The sequence below is a fragment of the Sturnira hondurensis genome, unplaced genomic scaffold (assembly GCF_014824575.4).
Source record: "Sturnira hondurensis isolate 20B ecotype Veracruz unplaced genomic scaffold, ASM1482457v3 Scaffold0016462, whole genome shotgun sequence".
NCBI classification, from domain to species: domain Eukaryota; kingdom Metazoa; phylum Chordata; class Mammalia; order Chiroptera; family Phyllostomidae; genus Sturnira; species Sturnira hondurensis.
In genome coordinates this window covers 6357939-6379657 of record NW_028089093.1, presented here as the reverse complement: position 1 = coordinate 6379657, position 21719 = coordinate 6357939, and positions in this window count along the sequence as shown.

The window sequence follows — 21719 nt, the reverse complement described above, 5'->3', positions numbered from 1 at the left end:
AGAAATGAAGATTACATGGAGGGGTAGCAACAGGAAAGTGGGAGAATGGGAGGGAAGGTACGGAGAATAAGTAGCATAGGTGGTAGGCAGAAAATAGACAGGGGGAGGGCAAGAATAGTATGGGAAATGTAGAAGCTAAAAAACTTAAGGCACATGGACATGAACTAAAGGGGGAGAATGTGGGTGGGAGAGGGTGTGCAGGGTGGAGGGGAATAAAGGGAGGGAAATGGGACAACTGTAATAGCATAATCAATAAAATATATTTAAAAAAAGAACAAAACTAAACAAAATAAGTGGGATAATTGTCAACATAATATATAATTTAGGAATGAACATAAACCTTATTGTTATCTAGCAAGAATTAAAAATTTCTCCTTCTATTGCTTTCTCTTCTTTATGGCAGATCTCTATCAAGATGATGAAAGATTAGAGGTACATTAAAATTTCCTGTAGAGTGAGTTATTTTCANAGGCAGAAAATAGACAGGGGGAGGGCAAGAATAGTATGGGAAATGTAGAAGCTAAAAAACTTAAGGCACATGGACATGAACTAAAGGGGGAGAATGTGGGTGGGAGAGGGTGTGCAGGGTGGAGGGGAATAAAGGGAGGGAAATGGGACAACTGTAATAGCATAATCAATAAAATATATTTAAAAAAAGAACAAAACTAAACAAAATAAGCGGGATAATTGTCAACATAATATATAATTTAGGAATGAACATAAACCTTATTGTTATCTAGCAAGAATTAAAATTTTCTCCTTCTATTGCTTTCTCTTCTTTATGGCAGATCTCTATCAAGATGATGAAAGATTAGAGGTACGTTAAAATTTCCTGTAGAGTGAGTTATTTTCACCAATTTTCATTAATCCTCTGGGCCTTTGGATAACCTGGGAACAAAACAATGATAAAGTCTTGTTTTTGATCTCATAGAAGACAGAGAGACACAAATTGAAAAAGGGGTCCTTTGTGATGTATTTAACTTTGCAAACGAATATATTTGGGGTAAGGCTTTAACAGAATCCTGAGGCAAAGAATGTTGAAAGAATGGCACTCTGCCCGAGAAGGATCAATAGCGCTTTGCTTACTTCCAATGACTCAGTCACTTAAAAACAGACCTGGAGTGGATATCACTCACCACTCACAATTCCAATAGCTGACTCAGCCAAGTTTCACTTTTATGTGCTGCCTGGTGTTGCTATCCTAAAGATAAATGTCTTACCTAGTGTTTCCTAAACAGCTTTTAACTGAAATGGTGTGTAATGCTAGTTTTTGCTAGTTTTATCCCATGCCCAACCCTCCACCTACCCCTTGCTGCTGGCAGACAGGGAGAACCCTCCATAAGCTCTAGACACATTGCAGGAAATGCCTGGAGTGTCCATATCCACCTCCTTCAATGGCTTCCGAGACTGTCATTCTGCAAGGTCAACAGGCCTCTCTGATTGACACACCCTCAGTGTGGGGATGGTCAGAGCACAGGCAACAATGAAGAAGATAACTTTCTAGGAATCCAGTGACTATTGACTAATGGTTCCAGAAGGAGACATGGCTAGAAAAATGTGTTACTTCACATTTATGTCAACGAAGTTTTAAAGATAAGTTTAACCTGGCCATAAAATAATTATTTTTCATATGCTTATTTGAAAATATATTATTTTTCATGTGCTTATTTATATTATGAGTAAGGTAAATTATGATGACACACTTGCTGTCATCATCAGTAAAGTATAATATTGCCCTGGCTGGTGTGGCTCAGTGGACTGAGCGCTGGCCTGTGAATAAAGTGTCGCTGGTTCAATTCCAAACCAGGGCACATGCCTGGGTTGTGGGCCAGGTCCTCAGTAGGGGGCACATGAGAGGCAACCACACATTGGTGCTTCTCTTCCTCTCTTTCTCTCTCCCTTCCACTCTGTCTAAAAATAAATAAATAAAATCTGCCCTGGCTGGTGTACCTCAGCACAGGCCTACAAACCAAAGGATCGTGGTTCTATTCCCAGTAAGGGCACATGCGTGGGTTGCAGGCCAGTCCCCAGTAGGGGACCCAGGAGAGGCAACCACACATTGATGTTTCTCTCCCTCTTTCCTTCCCTTCCCCTCTAAAGATAAATAAATAAAATCTTTAAAAAATCTTTAAAAAAGAGGATAGTATCATTAACAACATTTGAAAGAGCTACTGAAAACCAACGTTCATGGGCAGCACTACGGAAAATGAAGGTCCATGAGTGATGACACAACTAGTATTAAATGATATTCAGACACTGTAGAGGCAAGATGTTTTGAACTGTTTTGTGATACTGTGAGTACCAACACTATTGCTGCCTTTTACTCTTGGGAACATGCAATTAGCCAGGATGTTGCATTTAATAATAATCATAAAACATAGTTCCCAGACATTAACAGGAAGAGACACTCTCTGGACACCGCACAACAGCCTCCATGTGCACCAGCTGGAGAACAAACTGAATACAGGAAGGTTCCACGTGGAAATGTCTCTTTACCCATTACTGAATCTTTATTGATACTTCGTTAAACCCAACATGGCACTATTTACAATCAAAATGTTCCTATAGAGAAGAGCCCTATCAAATATATTTCTCTGGAATCCTGCACAACCAGCAGTAAGTCTAAATGGAAAACTCTAGAAAATTATTCCCAGAAAATCAAGCCTCACTGCTCCACTGCGGTTGCAGACACCAGCCCACAATGTCCGTGTCATTATGGATGAAATAAGACATTCACACAGATGACTGAGTCCGGTGGAGGAAAAGGGACAGCATGGCTTTTCTCTCAAGGGGAGCAAAAGCCGACGCCCTTGCTGTGACCAGCCTTTATTGGGTTTCTCAGCACATTACATGATGATCCTCATTTACTGTGTATGCACAGGTTGCTTTAGGTGGTTGCCTTCTACAGAAAGCAAATGAGCCAATGGCGCTAATCACATCACAGAAGAGGGATATCTGCAAATGAAAAGGCAAAAGTGGTTGAAAATGAATGGTTGTTCAAGAATGGTTGTTCCCATTCTTAGAAGGTTTAGCATGAATTTTAGGAAGTTATTGTGTAGTAAATGTTGGCCACAAATCCGAGTGAGGGAGTTATTAGCAAAAACAAGACTCAAAGCAGCCTAGGTACATTGCAGGCCTGATTCCCCATGGGAGATCCTATCTGTGGGCATGGGTCCTGTGCATCTCTGAGTGGGAGCTGGGCCCATGCCATGCAGAATAATCTCCTACACGCTGCCTTGAAGCATTTGCTATTTCTCATATCTCAGTCCAATAAAGAGTGATTGGAACCAGCTGCTTGCCATTCCTAATCTCCTCTCTTACCCAGGGTTTTGTGCATATGGCCAGAGGAAGGAAGGGTAGGAAGCTGAACCTATTGAGTTCAGTAGTAAAACAACAGCTTAAAAAATAGTGTGATTTGAGATGTATCTATATGCAATGAAACCATAGCCTCCAACCACACTCCCCAAACTATGCATTGAGGTACTCTCTCAAGAGCTGCAGCAAACTCGTGGGAGATAATATTTTAAATTTTCTAGGAAAACACAGCAATACTCAACATCTGTCAGACACTGAGTGAACTGAACTTTTACATTGGGCTACATTCCTTCTGGTGACATCATAACTTGCTAAACTGTGTTTCTTGCGGTGGCTTGATAAAAAAATACCATAGGAAAATCAATCTGAAATAGGAAATGAGCTTGGAAGTGCTTGATCTGACTTAAGCACTTGAAGAGCCAAACAGGTGCATACATCCACTTTGTAAGTAATTGTGGTTACTTGAGAATGAACTAAAAATATTATTTTGTTCTTTCACTTTATGTGTATTTTTTTCCAAAAGCCTACTAACGTGTTAAGACATAAATACTTATTAAGCTGTTTGGTATTAACTTGTAAGGAAATGGAACTGTTAGGTATTTCTTTTGGCCTACATGCTGGAAAAATTGCTAAGAGTGTTATGAGTCCAAATGTTTGTGAACCTCCCAGGCTATGGAAGATGAGCAACTGTTTTGGATAATCTTTTTAAAAGATGACTTACATTTTGTTGACCAATTATTTTTTGAGGAGACCTGAATGTGTAAGTGAAAAATTTTAGGTTAAACTGACTTATCTGAATCATACTGATATATTTTTTAATTTCAGTGTTTATTTAGGCATCTATATAATGATTATTGTAAAGCTAAGGTTTACTTTATCAACATATTATGCATGTCACATAGACACAGACAACAGGGTGGTGATGGCCAGAGGGAAGGAGAAATGGGGACTTAGTGGAGGGGGGCAAAAGGGGGGAAAATGGGGACATCTGTAATAGTGTCAACAATACAAATAAAATTAAAGAATCCAAAATAAATACATATAAATTTGGTTCATTTTAAGATTTCAACATGTGCTCCAACTTTGAAATTAATGATACACAATTTGTACCCTGCTAGTCTCTAAGAAATAAAAGTTAACAGGAAAAGTATACATAGTAAAATGTGATGCAATTGAAGTGCATTCTTAAGGACAGGTCTTACCCAGGCAGGTGACAACCCTTAGAATATCACAACTTGATTCTGGCCGATTCTTCATTCCCACCTGGGTCGTCTAACCTTGACAAAGTAGACTTGCAGGTTAGGTTTAATCACCTTGGGGTTTGGCTTTCAGGTCATTTATGTCACACTGCTTGTTGCCTGGAGTATTAAATCATTGTTTTAAGAAGAAATACTAATAGCGCAACCAAAATGAGTTAATAGTAATGAATAAAAATGATAAAAACAAAAAATCCCAGTAAGAAAATTTCTCTCTTGGTTTCATTTCAGCCCTCAGAGATTTTAGCACATTTTTATGGGAGATAATAAAATGAAGCAGCCATCCGTTTTTCAAAATACACCAAAAGCCAATTTTGTTAATTAAAACATATTTTCATGATTTTTTATTACAAAATGACTCATATATTTGTAATTAAAAATCACTGTTTTACACTGTAAATTTAAGTAGCTATCTATAAAAGCGATATAAAATTAGTGTAGAACCAATGTATGTTTCAAATGAGAATTTGTAATTAAGGTTTGCACAGAAATAGATACAATGAAGAGCATACTGTTCTATACTTACCTATTGTATCATCTCACTCAACAGTATTCTTTTTGGGCTCAGTGGATTGAGCACTGGCCTGTGAACCAAAGGATCGTGGTTCGATTCCCAGCCAGGGCCCATGCCTGGGTTGCAGGCTGGTTCCCAGCAGGGGACTCACAAGAGGCAACCATACATTGATATTTCTCTCCCTCTCTCCTTACCTTCCCATCTAAAGATAAATAAATCAAATCTTAAAAATATTCTTCTGGTACGACTTTCTGGTGAGTGGGAGTGGTCTTCATTTTTAGGCAAGGTCACATTTAGTGAGAATAGAAGGGGCTGAGTAAGTGTCACACGAATGTGGCTTTTCCCTGCGGAGGAATAGCAGGGAAAAGAAAATCCTGCAGATTTTTGCTTAGAGATGAAATAGTGCCGGACCGGTATTGCAATATTCTACTATTACTATACCCATTAATGAAAGATTATAGACATGGGTTAGATGGAAACGTGAAAAATGGTCATTGTTTCAGTGATGTCATACCTACAAGGTTGTGGAGGCCTTATAGCATACATGATGCTCGGTGTAACGGACACCTGAAAATCTTTTAGTCCCTCTTGACTAAGTAGCTTCCTTTCCTCCTCCTGCCTAATAAATACTTTGCCCTTTTCTCCTTATTCTCCTACTATGTCTAATAAAAAAAACCTGTTAAATGCAGCCTTAATAGACTAATCCTGGTGTTTGGAGTTAGACTTAGGTGTAAATCAGAAACCCATGTGTGTAGTATTGGCAAAGTTATTTAACCTGATGACAATTTGAGCACAACACATATGGTACCCATTTATTCTGAAGGTTTGTATTTAGATTAATACAGATAATGTATGTGGGTTTCACTGAGGTGTGTTTCTTTCACCTGCCATGCATTTATTTTCTAGTTCTGTCCACTAACTTAAGGTCTGTAACCTGCCCAAGCCTTAATGTCTTTAGTGATTAAACTGAGGCTAATAACAATACCTACCTATAGGATTGTTCAAATATATATGTGTGTGTGTATATATATATATATATATATATATATATATATATAGCCAAGGTAAAATACAAAGTACAGTGCCTTCACATAAAAAGTAATGTTAGTTATTATTATTTTACTTCTGTTATTGTTAGTGGTAGTGCAACTTCATTTTTCTACGTGCCTCTTTCACAGTGTGTAGTATACAGTGATCCCCTTTATGCTTGGTAAAATGGATCCCTTACAAAATTAATTATTTAGTTAATAGAAATAAAGATTAAGCTTGGCACCTTTAAGTGCCTAAAAATTTCAAAGGAATGTTTGAAATACATTAGACTTTAATGAAAAGCCTGTGGTTCCAATGTGTTTTTTTTTTTTCAAACGAGCTGACCGTGTTACGGCATCTGGTCTCCTCTGTGAAAATGGCAGATCCCAACAAGAACAAAGTAAGAAAAGGGTTTTCTATGTGTCTGCAAAGGCGGCCAGAATAATTTAGGAATATTTCTCTACCCACTGGGAGATTTCGTATACTCATCACTTTCTTTTAGTCTGATATACAGGCAGTTCCTTCGAATACTCTTATTCTTGGCTCCCTTGAATGGTTACTTTGCCAGAAATAGAGCCACAGCTCAGTGTTGCCAGATGGACCACGCTCAGCATGGTCTCAGAAGAGGGCTGAACCTATTTACGACACATGTCATGGCCGAGGTGAGTTAGCAATTTCCCTGGAATTTCCCAAGAAGTCAAGTCCATAGAGGTATTCAGCAATTGTTTTGAAGTGGAACAAAGTTAAAGCTTACTTTTCATAATGTCAGATGACAGGATACAGTGCAATGTCTGACAACCTAAAGTCCATTGAATGAGAGCAACAAAAAGGAAGAATTTAATATAAAAACCATGTCCTAATTCAAGAATAATACATTCAAAACTCCGAAGTTTCACACTTGAAAAGGGATCAGCCTTTTGATCCTTCTACTTTACTTATTTTGTAATTTAAATACTTCTTCCTACAATGAATATGATATTGACTAATTAGTAATAGCAGACACCTTGCCTGTATTTTGTCTATGTTCCTTATAAACAGTAAGATTGGAAAATGCAGTATAATCTTTCGGATGGTATTTTGACAGCACTTTGTCAGACTCATCATTGAAATAGCTATCTGCATTTCAAAATCAATTTTACTCAGTCGAAGTTATAAAGTTTTCTGTTAACATTTTCCTTGACAGCCTCAGACTGAGGAGTATTTCTGCAGCCCACTTCTCTGACCTAGGATTTGAAATAAAACAACTGTGATGCCTCTGGGCCCCAGGAGGTGATTGTGAGCTCAGCCTCTCAAACTTCATAAGGTACAGAGATAAGATGAGCAGTTAGGGGGTAATGCATAAATAAGAATTTTGTATCTGAAATCCATGAAAGTACTTCAAGATACACTGTTGACATACTTGCCTCAAAATCTTGAAGTATAACTGAGATCATGAAAGGTTTGTTTTGAAATTACTTCCCAGGGGTGGATTTCTTATGTAGATAGAAAACATGCAATCATGTTGTTTAGAGTCTAGAGATGTCAAATGTGATAACATATAATGCTTAAGATGGAATTTTAAATGTGATTTCTTAGAAGATAGAGATCATTTATTGCTCACATCTGCACATACAACACATAAAATAATTCCTGATCAATAACAAGTACACCAAGAATATTTATTGGATTTAACTAAATTGAGATGCACCACTTCACCGTAGGGTAAAAAGAACACTAGATCAGAAATCCAGGGCAGTGACTCTCCGACGAGCACAGGCAAGAATTCCCCGAAGAACTTGTTAAAATGCAGTTTTCTTTTTCAATTTGTTCTCTCTCTCCCTGCCTCTCTCTCCACTCTCCACAGATACATATATATTTTCACTAAGACTAAAGTAATAATGCAAAATAAAAATCCAAGAATAAAGAGGAAAATAAGGAAAAAGAGAAATGGTAAAGATAACCTTAGGCACTTGAGAAGTAAAGTGTATCATCTCATAAGCTGCCAAACAAAATACATATTTTTATGTCTATTTTATTTAGACTTGAATGTAGGACACTGATAAAGGTAAAGAAGCATAAATGCTGGGAAGCCTCCATGTACAAATAAGGGGATGTTTTCTCCCGTGGACATTTCACCCTCATTCAAAACACTATTACTACAGAATTCTGTATTCCTGTTGCTGAGGCAAGAGCTTCCGTTAGAATTTTTTCTTAGAAGTCTTCTCTGTCAATCCAGAGAAAGGGAAAACAGTTAGTAGAAGGCCGTGGATGCTTGCAACACAACACTGCTTTCCCAGAACCCTCCAGGACACACAGGGCAACGCGTTTACACCTACACTACGCATGTTCGGGCGTGGGCTGAGATTATTTTACGAGAACTAAACTTTCCATGCTTTGTTTTGCAAGTTATGTGAACTGACTCCTTAGATCACATGATAAATTTACTTTGCAGACTTTGTAAAATGTACCGTACAGGGATGTATGCTGTATTCCGATGATTGTCTGGTTTTAGAAACCCTCATAAGTCTTGAGCTCACCAAGTATAACATACCGCACTGGTCTGCTATCAGCCACTCCAAACTGGGTTCTGAGATGTAGTCAGCAGTTAAAGTTGCTTTATGTGAGCGGGTAAAAGTTGAATGTGAGCACAAGTTGGCTTTTGGTTAAATAGTTCATGTGATATAATTATTAGTTTCAAACTTATCAAGTGAATATCTCATACTAAGTATGCATATTTTATGTTATATTAGGCTGCATTTAATCAGTTGGAAATGTTTTATGGTACATTTTATAGTTAGCAATTTCTTTCTTTTTATTAAAAATTCTTATTTGAGAAAAAAATTACCATTCCCTAAATACTGGTTAAATCTAAAGATTCCAGTTAACTGTACCATGGGCTTTTATTTCAGTTGCTTTACTTTTTCTCATAGCTGTTGTGAACTCTCTCTCTATCTGTCAATCTACCTGTCAATCTATCTGCCAACCTATCCAGATAAAGCCGCTGCAGTTGTACCACGGACAGATCCCAGACTGCACAGGGAAGCGAAATGAACAGAAAACGATGTCACTGCACAGAAAGGCATTTTGCGGGGTGAAGTTCTTACTGAATTCATTGGATAAAACTGTCTTTCAAGTTAAATAGATATTTAATTAATCACTGTATGAAAGCTGTTGGTGAAGTGTAAACACTGAGCCAGTGCAAATTACACCGTTTATTTTTCATCTAATGAGTAATGAAAGAAGTGGTGTGCAGAAATGACCACTCCAAGGTAGAGCAGAGAGTATGGGAATAGGATGGTGAGAGAGGGTGAGGCAGACTGTGGCGTCCAGACTATAGCTACACAGAGATTTCTCCAATTTTGAATGACGAAAGTTTGAGTAAAACATTAGCAGAACATAACATAATTGTAGTTATCACTGTATATACCATTACTGTAACTATACAATAAACTATGTACTTTTTTGGTTTTTAGGATTTTTTAATCTGTACCAAATCATGGTAACTGCATAAAACAATTCAGATATTTTTGCTAGCTAGGTCTGTGGGCCAATTGGGCCATAGGACATGTCTGAGATTCAAGAATTTATTGAGTAAGTGAGGGAGATGAGAAAAGCGGCATCCTTTCTGGTGGGCGTAGCCCCATTGGTGTGTGTCTGTAGGGAATAACAATGGATGAAGCCCCAGACTGGGACTCAGGGAATCCCTCTTCACCTCCCGGTGCTGCGTCTAACCAGCTGTGAATCGCCTAGACTAAGGCACACAGGCTAGGCAGGGGAGTTTTCTCCTAGTTATAGAAGTCTTTGACATTTCTCTTTATGAGTTAGACTTGGTCATATCATACAGTTTTCAGGGCCTCAGTTTCCATACATATATAAAATAGATACATGTGTGTATATACAGATATACACACACACTTCCATAAACTGTACATCTAAATATATAAGTATATAAATATTTATATAAGTATACAAAATATGTGTGAATATATATTTATATACTCATATGTATATGGAGTGTAATAATGGTACCTAATTAATAGGGCTGAGGAACGATTGATTGAATTAATACATGTAAAGAGAAGTGAATGGTTTTCAGAATACAATATATACACAAAAACCATATCAAGACAGAGTAACAGGGTGGTCCAGTGCTGAACTCCACCATAGCTTGACGGTGGATTCAAATCAAGGGACCCCACATTTCACTGTTGTGACCCGACTTCACACCTCAGTTTTCTTAGATGTGAAAAGGAGATAGAAGTAATACCACTTCATCAAGACACTCTAGGGATTAATTGAGAATGTATATGTAAAAGTTTTAGGGTAGCTTTGTGAAATGTATTTTTACTTAATTATCATTATGGAATAATGATAAAATTGTGAATTTCACATTTTGATATAAAGTAGTTTTTGTTGTACTAAAGTAGTGGAATTTAAAAGTTGGCTTATTGTGCTTACTTGTGAGTAAAAGGGTTAAAAGGAGAATCTGGGTTCTTGAATTAATGCTCAGAAAAAGTGAATTCTTCAGAAAGGCTAATGTACAAGGAAAGCTATGTACAAGGCATGTTATTATCACTATGCCATGATAGCATGTTATACATTCCCCAAACGGAAAACCTCCTTCTAGAAAGAATCTATAGTAGTGTGATATGATATAGAAAGCACATTCTGATTCTGAAAAGAAGAAAACATTTTAGCTGCCATGTACACATACAAAATATGTAGAAAGTGAGGTGAGTGATTGATCATTATGAACATTTTTATTTTATATTTTTTACAATCATGGAATTTCATTATGAAACAGAAATACCTGGTTTCTCTAAAGGAAGGTGGTTTCAGTCATGTGAATTCTGTGACTCTAGACACTGTGAATGAAAATTAACTAACCATTTGAAATATTGTAAAGTAAAACCCCCTCTCAGAAATGTGCACAAGATGCAGAGATCACGAAGGAATCGTCTGGCTTTGGCTGCCCTGGCTCAGTGGATTGACCGCTGGCCGGTGGACTTGAAAGGCCACTGGTTGGCTCAAGCCTGGGTTGAGGGTCAAATCCCCAGTTGGGGGCGTGCGAGAGGCACCCAATCTGTTTCTCTCGCACACCGATGTTTCTCTCCCAGGCTTTCTCTCTCCCTTCCTCTCTCTCTAAAAATAAATAAATAAAATCGATTTTTTAAAAGTGCTGTGCCCTGTTTCTCTGCCTTTTCCATCTCCTTCTGTGCTTCCGTAGCCTCTTGGGGCAACAATTAAGTCTGGGCTCCCAGGCATTCTTTGCTGCCTCTTCCACATATTTTCCTCTCTCCCTCTTCCCTTTGCTGTCATCACCAAATCACACCTCACAACAGCTACTTACCATTAATGTCCTTAATCCAGGACCTCTTATGACTGCATTTGTAAGATCCACTTGGTTCCTGGAGGCCTGCTTAAAATGTGCATATTAAGCTTTATGCATATTTTATGTTTTGTGCTGGCCTTTTTGGTGCCCTTCATATCTTAAAAAAGAAAATATATTCCACTGGTAAACTGCATTAATGGTGCCAAATGACAGTTTCCAGTGGAGGGAGAATGTATTCATGGAAACTTTTTGGGGATGACATTCATTTTCCAAAGTATTCAAATGTAAATCACCTAAAATGATATGCCTACTCTTTAGCGTGATTATGCACAGCAATGTTTCCTGTTCATAGTTTTCCTCATCACGCTATGTGTTTCGCGTCCATCTGTTCTGCATTTTGTGATGCCGATCCAGATGGGACTGCAGAGATCTACAGACGGAGATGAGAGCGAGGTAGTCCTGTTACGTTAGTCAGGGTTTCATGTTAGTTTTAAAATGAGAAGAGTGTTCTGAAAAGCCAAAAGGAGTATCTTCCTATAAAAAGACCAAATGCCTATTTAAAACTTCTTAAAACAGTGTTTTGTTTTTGTGTGTATATGTGCATTAATTATTATTTTTTAATAGTTCATCTTTAGGCAGTTTTAAGCACATTTTTTTTTCTGGGATTGATTTTGATTCAAAGCATGAAGAGAAAAATAATTAGTTTGCAGAAAGCTTTTTTCTAATACAGTGTGTCTGTGATACAGCAGTGAGTTTACTAACAGGAGAAAGTTTGGATGTGGTACTTTGAAAACTGATCCTCACTATTATATGCAGTATTTGGCCTATTCATACTGGGTGGTAAATTATACCTCTTGGCTTTTTCCATCTTTTGGCTCTTATAAAATGCAAAATGACCCACACCTGGCTTTTCAAAGCAATAGTTAATTGAACACTTGTAATTAATGCTAGCACTGAAAACAATTATGTTTATTTGGTCTTAAATTTTGAACCTTGCAGTTTTAAAGAATATATTAAATAAATTAATGATGATGCTGTCGACAAAACCTTTTCTTCGGGGAATGCATGTGAAGTACATCAGTTGATAAATCTGCTCAATTTGTTTTGGGAGAAGGCATTTCTGCATGAGAGAGTTGCCATAACACCTTTTAATCTTACTTGCAAAAATATGTTATCTTGGGCAAACCATAAATTAATAAGCCACCATTTTTTTCTATGTTTAATAGTGTGAAAACAATGTACTTGATCACAACTAATATGAAAGGATGTGTCTTAAATGAAGTGTGCTTAATCAAATGGACTCATTAATCAAGTTTTTAAAAATAATTTCCCAAATTTAGTTATACCTTGATATCACTGGAGCCTTTCATATTTTATTTGCAGGAAACATAACCCTAATATGAAAAGTCATTTAATTTTTTTAATAAATAATACATGTTTATTGTAGAAAATTAGAAAACATAGATAAGCCTGTGGAGGAACCAGCATGCTGTTACAAGAAAGAAGGTAAATGGAAGCTGGGCAAAAAAAGCAACAACTTCTGCTATAAACCTCAAGTGTACCACCTGTGAAAAGTCATTTAATTATAAATGACTTATTTATGATATATCATGAATAAGCATCATAAATAGTTTGTACATAAAACCTAATTTTTTGTTCCCTTTTTATTGGATTTATTGGGGTGACACTAATTGACAAAATTATTCAGGTTTCAGGTGCACAATTCCACAACACATCATCTGTACACCGTATTGTGTGTTAAGTGTGCTCACCACTCCAAGTAAAGTCTCCTTCCATCACCATTTATCCCCCTAGACCCTCCTCTACCAACCCAACAATAACCAACCTGTTGTCCATGTCCCTGAGTTTTTTTCTTTTTTTTTCTTTTTTGCTCTATCCCTCTCTGCCCCCAATGATTGTTTTTAAGGAAAAAAATTCATAAACCTAGTGTTTCAAGGAGTAGACCAAAGTAAAAGGTATTATACATTTCCTTGAAAAGATGCCATTTTAACTCAGAAGATATGCATGCTTTTCTAGAGCAAAAATAAAAAAGTAGCATCTACATTTATTTCTAGTTACATAATTTTCCCAAAAAACTTCAAGTAAAATTTTTTATTTTTATTTTTTTCCAAATTTTTATATAATTATTTTTCAAGTACAGTTTTCTGTCTATTACTCCCATCCCATCTCACACCCCGTACTCCCCCCTCCCTCCCATTTCCACCCTTCTCAGCTGTTGTCCATGTATCCTTTGCATATGTTCCTCTAAATCCCTCCCCTATTTCCCCTGAAATTCCCTCCCCTCTCCCCTCTGGTCACTGTCAGCCTGTTCTCTATTTCAAAATTTTTAAAAAGTGTATTTAGTTATTCTATAAAGAAACTTGTAGTTTTATTGTGTTCACAACCAATATTATCTTTTGCAACAGTTAGTGCTAATTTAGTACAGATTTTAAAAATACGTTTAATTCTTTATTGTAAAGATTTTACCTGCATAAAAATCAGAGTATAAGCTTCATGCCTCTTTATTTGCACGTGTTCCTTCCAGAACCCTGGCAGAGGCCCTAGCAACATATTCACATGGTCTTACAGTTTTACTACAATGTACCAAGGTAAGTTACTAAACTCCCTTGAGATTGTTATCTCTTCAACTTCTATGTCAAGTAGCATTGGGATAGCCATGGACTTTTCTGGAATCTGCTTAAGAAAAAATGTGGGATGCATTTTGTTTGGGTTTAATAGCATTTTTTTTTGGCAATCACTTTGCGATTTGGCAATGACTCCTGTGTGTGGTTAATTTATTAGGCTCACCATTGCCTTGTAAGAATGTTTTCCAGAACTACTATGCCAACTTCTCCAATATTGTGGTATGGAGATACAAAGGCAAAGGTCATAGTGAGGTACAAACAACCTGTCCTGTTGCACCAGAGGCTTGATGTGTGCTGGGAGTGAGGAAGGTACAAGGTGCAAAATGTATGGAGACAATTGATGATCTCTAAAATATTTTTTCATTGGCTGACTCTCAAGTTAAAACAAAGTTTTTTCCTTCAGTTAGATACTTAACTGTGCCCTAAAATCTTAGAAAGCAATAATAATAATAATAATAGTAATACACAAGTTTCTATCAGCTGTGTTAAAAATAGCTGCAACTTTTTCTCTACAGAAACTATTTAAAAAGGCATTATTATGTAATGTTAAAATTTTAAGTCCCACACTATAGGGAGAAAACTGTATCATAAAACCGTGTCAGGCAAATAACTAAATTAAGCACACATTTCCATTATTTTTCTGGATTTTTAAATGTTTGTGGTATATGTTGGCTTTTGATATTTTAACTGTCGTGATTTATTTTCCCACTCTAAATAAGTCTTCATTGTCATACCGAAATTTAAATTAATACTTTTTTAGTTTTGAAGAGAATCCCCCAAATTGTATAAACTATAGAGCTCATTTAATTGGTCTACCTCGCTTTCTAAATAGTAATTAATCAATATCCCTCTTGATTACACTATGATCAAAAACATGCATGTGAAAAGTCAAAGTTACATGTGTGACCTCCCCAATAATTTCTACTTGCCAATGGATAATCACAACAGTTTCACAAGAAGAAAGTTAATTTTAATAACAATGACTATTTACCAGATACTATTTTACCTATATTAATTCATTTGTCACTGTAATCTCATAAGAAAGATTCTCTCATGATATCATCTCCATTAAATAGATGAGAAAACTGATGCACAGAAAGCATCAGTGATTTGCCCAAACTCATGTATTTGGGGGTCTGAACTCAGAACTCTCCAGTAACCACTGTACATACTTCCCATCAAGGCATCCTCCTTCCTACAGCAGCAGATGCTCAGATTTTAGACATGCCACTGAGAATAACTTGACTGGTTTAGCTTAGCACCTGTTATATGGTTTTGTTGTGTTTTTCTCTCAGACTTGGAGAATGGGATCACATAGCACGATTCAGAATCACCCAGGGGCCTTCTTCAAAGCCCATGAGGGTTAAGGTTAGGTCTCTTCCCCATGTGAGACTGGATTCAGGGTTCACGCTGTATATATATTTTGAAAATTCTGCAACACCTTTTTACAAGTACGATAATAATATGAACATTAATAACAGAGTCTGAAAACTTGAGAGAAGTCAAAATTCTTCTTAGAAAGAATTAACATTTTCTTTTTGTACTGTTTCCTCACTTTGGTGTCTCCACAGTGATAGGTTAATCTTAATTTGTAGAAAGGGATGAATTGACACCTACCACCCTAGAGAAAATGATCCATAGCACTTTAAACAGTCTTGATTAGATAGTGAGCACTCAAGAATGATTCAAGGAGTATCTGCACAACCTTTGAAACCTAGTTCAGATTCAAACTTTATGAATTAAGCAAGCAACGAAATATGGCATATGATTTAGGTATAGGTATATATGCCCCAGGATGGGCACATAGACTTACATAATTTTCCTTCTACGTTCTTAGTGCTAATCCAGTCCTGAGATTCTTTGTTTGATTACCCACAACCTGGGGAAGCTCCTTGAAAGGAGACATTTATTTTTGTCTGCTTCTTTGATGGCTCAAGCCTCATGTGGAACATAATAATCAGGTAGTTCATGTTCAACCAATGAGCGTGCATTGGCTATTATGTTCATTAGGTGTATCATTTAGTATTTAGTAACTCAAGTCTCCATCAGAATGGATAATCGTTAGACATATTTACCATGAAGTAATACGAAGAGCCTATAATAACTCTGGTCTGCTCTTTCCATCTGAAAATTTCAAAGTTTCCACAGTGTTGTTAAAATTATGTAGGACTTAATAAGTTCTTTAGCTATTTTTAGATCAAAGAAACATATAGTTTAGTATATGGAAATGACTACTGTGAAAATTAATAGCCACATAGTTAGCTAGACCAATATAAAGAAAATTTATCCCCTGTATTCTCAGACCCTATTACTCTCCTCTCTTTTCCATTTTCCTGTCCTTTTGCCTTGAAAACAACCTACTGTTAGCACTCTTGTAATATAAATCCTGGATAAGCGTCAAAAATAGGGTGCAATTTCATAGCCCTGTGACAACATCATCTAGACTATGTCAGTTTTGAATACTTCTCATTAAAATTCAATGTTAGAGTTATCATTCGAGTAAGACAAGTGTGTTGGTATTAATAAAATCTTATGATTATAAGGTTTCCTTATTACTGAAATTCTTGACTTCTGATCAAATTGGATATGCTTCAATTACTTTCTTTCGTATGACTTAGTATCAACTTTCTCTTGTATATTTAATTAAAACTTTGGTGTTCTGCTCTAAAATTCAACTTCCCCCTTGTAATCAGAACAAAAATGGTAATTATTGGAAAGTCCATGGAGCCTTCCCTTAGGCATGCATGGAGGCCTCCGTTTTCTTTAATCATCATTTATTAATACCCTAAATCCAAACGCTATCAAGTAAGCATATGTATGCATATGAATTCAACATCTTACTCAAAACCTTTAAAATTTTGCAAGACACAGTATTATTGCATAGAGGGTATGCCATAGGCAAAATGTGTTTTCCATTTCTTTGGAAGCCCTGATTTTCTCCTTCATATTTGAAGTCTTTCACAACTCCTTCCACTTGTTCCTCTACCTAGTGCCTCAGGGCCCTGCTGTGTGTTGGCTAATAATAGTTGCCCATTTGTGTTCGTGTTTTATAGGTGCCAACTCTAAATTTTGCACTGTTTCAGCTAACAAATTTCCACAACTATTTATTTCTCCTGTAGTCCCAAGGAAAATTAATGCAGTTTCTAGTATTCTAGCAAGGTACCCTGGAAAGTAATTTTCTGGTTAAAGAAGTCTTTGGTATTTAAGATAATGAAGACAATTTTGAATGGTTATATGATGAAATAAGAGAAATAAAAATAATGCTACCTTTGAGCTTGAAGGGGTAATGCTAATTCTGAGAGCGAATTTTTTTGTCTAAGGTTTGGTGTGATGTAGAAAAGACTGTGTCCTCAAGGTAAATTACTCTGGCCCTTTAGTTGAGCAGAATGTAGGAAGTGTAAAAGATAGCCAGTCCCTATGCCTGCTGAATTAACCTGGTTTTAGAGATAGAGAAACGAAAAAAAAAAAGAAAGAAAGAAAAGTCGGGGGTTAAATATAACAGTGCTGGGGCTTTCAAATGGTAAAAGTGAAAGCAATTGAGGAAAGACCATCTATTGAGTCATTTAACAGGAGAAAGCATGTGGCACTTTTCTGTGGGGAGTTACACTTCATGTGTTAAAGCACCAGGGGAATAAAATGGGCCAGTGGGCGCCTTTTAGTTTTAGGTTCTGTAATACTCTGCTTAATTTCTAGCTTTTTTTAAAAATAAAAATGGTTTATTTTAGGGCCCACCGAGCTTTATTCCTAGAGTTGAGTTTCATGCTACTCAATATTTTCAGACAGAGACTGTCTGGGACGTAATAATTTAAGTGAAATAGCAGAATGACGTTAGTTTTGTGGCTGTGTGAAGTCAGACGTTCAATTAAAAAATGTATTGAAAATAGGGTGATAACCAAGTCACAGCACTGTCATTTGAATTTTTGGACATGCTTTAGAATTGCAATTATGCCCTTAAATTTATTTTAAATAGAAACACCATTAACATGCATGAAATATGGTAGGTTTGTAATGGAATAGAGTAGAAACAAAGGTATCATTATTTTCCAATATAATATATCAGAAAATATATCAGATAACATCTTAACATTGTGAGATTTTTTGAAAGGTTCCCCATTACTCACTGCCTGCTATAAGGGGGCTCTTTATTATTTGTAACCTCACATTTAAAAAACGTTTTGTAATGTATTTGACTTATATTTCAAGCAGCATGACATGGTAGTCCTAATATATAGACAAGATCATTGAATTATATGACTAGCCTGCATAATTGTTAATAATCATTAAAGATGAAGAGATGCTTAGGCATTTGAAGTTACAGTGGAAAGGGAAAACACAAACAATGACAAAAAAAGTATCTATAAACAAAAGACACAGGAAGCAATGATTCTGTCTACCAGACCATGGGAAAACGTGCTGTAATCATGGAATGAATGTAAATGTCAGAGCAGGAATGTTTTATATGAAACCATTAACAGTATATATGTGATATGTATGTAAAATTATATGTTACTGTTCAGTGTAAATATTGCTACTCCTTACTATTCTGATAGAATAGAGTGTTCAGAGGAATGTGCCTATTCAAAATAAATGTATTCAACCATCAGCCCACTATGTAATCCCCAAAATTAGGAAAGAATTCATAGCTTAATTTTTAATCAAGTTCTAAAATTCTTTAATTTTATTTTCAAAATAATCACATGTATTTTTATTTATGTTTTATCTTTCCTTATTTTACATTTGTTTATTATTAAAAATCAAATGTTTTTTCTCATTTTTAGATGTAATTAGCATATATTAGTTTCAGATGTACAAAATGATACAATGTACATATACATTCTGAAATGATTACCACATTAACATCCACATACAAAGTTGCATTTTTTCATGTGATGACAACTTTTAAGATCTATTCTCTCAGCAAATTTAAAATTTACAATACAGTATTATTAACTATCATCACCATTACATTAGTTTACATCCCCAGGGCACTAGATGCTGTTTTTATTCTATAGCATGGCAACTCTGGAGAGAAGCCCAGTTGCACGAATTAAAAGCCAACTGAAAAAAAAAGTAGCTAGTCACTGGGCTGCCCCAGCATTACTGGTTGTTGTGATTTACCTAGGACAGAGGAGATTTCTAGGACATGAACCTTCCAGTGCTAACACTAGGCCATTCCCAGGAAAGCCAGGAAGGTCTGTCCCCGAGTTGCGCACTTACTTTTCATCGCTTAACATGAGATGGGGTTTTAAACATAAATGTGGACAATGAACAAGATATTGGTAGTCCGCTTGGTTGTACATTCAATTTTAGTAATCCCTCTCAGAAAATAATGACATTGAAAAGAAGAAAAAGTAAAAAAAAAAAAAGGAAGTACAAGAGTTATGATGAAATATTATAGAATAGGGAAATGCTAACATCATGGTAACGTATAGAATTTCTAAACAAGTAGGCAAAGGGGAAACATGCTATGAAGTTTGGGTGGGAGCAGGCAACTAAACTGTAGGAATCTGGATTCATAGAAAACCTGAGTAAGAGTCAGACAAAGAAACTGTTTCAGAATAAGACAGTGTGACTTGAAGAGAAAAATGACTTGAGATGCAAAGAGTACAAGTTGAGATTAAAAGAAGTAAATAAAAGATCTAAAAAGAGTAGAATATTAGCTCTAACAAATTTTTAAAAATAAAAAAAATATATGTCATCTACAGAATGGAAAATTTAATGTTATGTAAAGGGAAAATATGATTTCCCCAAATGTAGAATTAAAGGGGAAAAAAACTGTAAAAGATGAGACAGGCAGGAGAAAAACATGGCTGAAATCCAATCCAAGAATTGTTGTTTTTATAGAATAGAGAATCAGAACAGTAGTCCAACAATGTTTATAGAAATTTTTCCGAGTTAAAATGAACTTCAGTATACAGAATGATGCACTTATTTGGTTCACATTAAAAAATCACACCTGTCATCATCTTGGAAAATTATTGAATTACAATTTTTATTATGAAAATGTTTAAATACACAGAAAGGCTGCTGGTACAGTAAAGGGAAACCTTTATGTATCTTATCTAGTTTCCACAATTGTTATGATTTTGCCATAATTGGTTTTATACATACAAGAGTATGTGTGTGCGCATGTGCAGTTAAAGCTGCACAAGAATCCAGTGGAAAAATATTTTATTACAAAGAAACATAAAACCAACAGGCTTCACAATTCTCTTTTGTGAATGACATTGATGAAAGACAAGGGAACAATGCCTTCGGTGTTTTAAGAGGAAAAGAACATCATTCAATTGTCTTATGCCCGACTGAGTGCTCTGTGATGAATGTGGAGAACAGAAGGACATTTTTATGTAATTGACATATCAGAAAATGTATCACCTGATGTGCTCATCAAAAAATAAATAAAACAAAACTCATTTAAAAATGCATGTCAGGAAATTTAAAATGAATAATATTAAAATCCAAGAATGAAACTTATGGGAAATAAACTGAGATAAACATGGGAACCAGTCATTATAGTTAACACTGATATAGAGTTCCCAAAATCATTCTTTAAAGAGAATGTAGGTTCTAAAAATAATCATTACATTTTGAAAGTGGGGGTTTATAAAATATTAAAGCTCATTAATAGAGAAATTAAAGAAAAAGTTCAATAGAGTTCAAGCATACTGTCATATTATGTTATATAGGAGAATAAGAAGATACAACTTTACTTAAAAAATATAAATACAACTTAAGGAATTCTTGGAAAGGAATTAAAAACATAATCAAAATCATAAAAAAGTGGCAGAAAACACAAAATAATTAAATGTAAGTCTCTATGACAATAAGTTTAGGAAAGAAGAAAGTTACCAAATAATTATAAGATGATATCCATCATATATGTTCATAATTAGCTATGAAGGGCATATGGACAAAACCAAGGTTGGGGTGGAAGCAAGGAAGGGAGGTAGGGATGGCTGGGGTGGGGGGAGTGGTGGGGGTAAATGTAGACAACTATAATTGAATAACAATAAAATAATTATAAATAAATAAATAAATAAAGACCTATTTGATTATCTCAAAAATATATAAGAAAAAATTCATTCATAACCAAAATAAACTCAAAATCACTAAAGAAAGACTTCAGGATATACTATGAAGGTCTAATAAGCACCTGTAATCTTCCAGAAATGTTATAAGTACTAGAAATAGAGTCATGGAAGAGCTTCTAATTTAATTATAAAAAAGAGATTGAAGAACTCTGGTGTGATGAGTGTTAGAAAGGAGAAAATACCTTAAGAAAGGAGAAAATACCTTAAATACATTAAGCTACCAGATAGCCTTGAACAAAGAGAAGGAAATAACTGGGCAGTCGGTGAAAGTTTACTATTCAGCTAGGGCTGAACTAGGTAAAAGCACAGGGGCAGGAAATCATTTATAAAATGTGTCATACGGATGGCCCTCCAGCTTGAAGTAGATTTCTATTTTCCAAATAAAAACATTAAAACTCTTAAATATATATTTCTTTTTCTATACTCCTCTGGGAATAATACTATTTGAGTCTTTAAGATGCCCATTCTTGGTTCTGTCGTGCAATATTTAAGCAGTGGATTAAATGTTCACATTATTATTATTTTTCTTTTTTCTGACTTGAAGAAAGACAAGTGTTA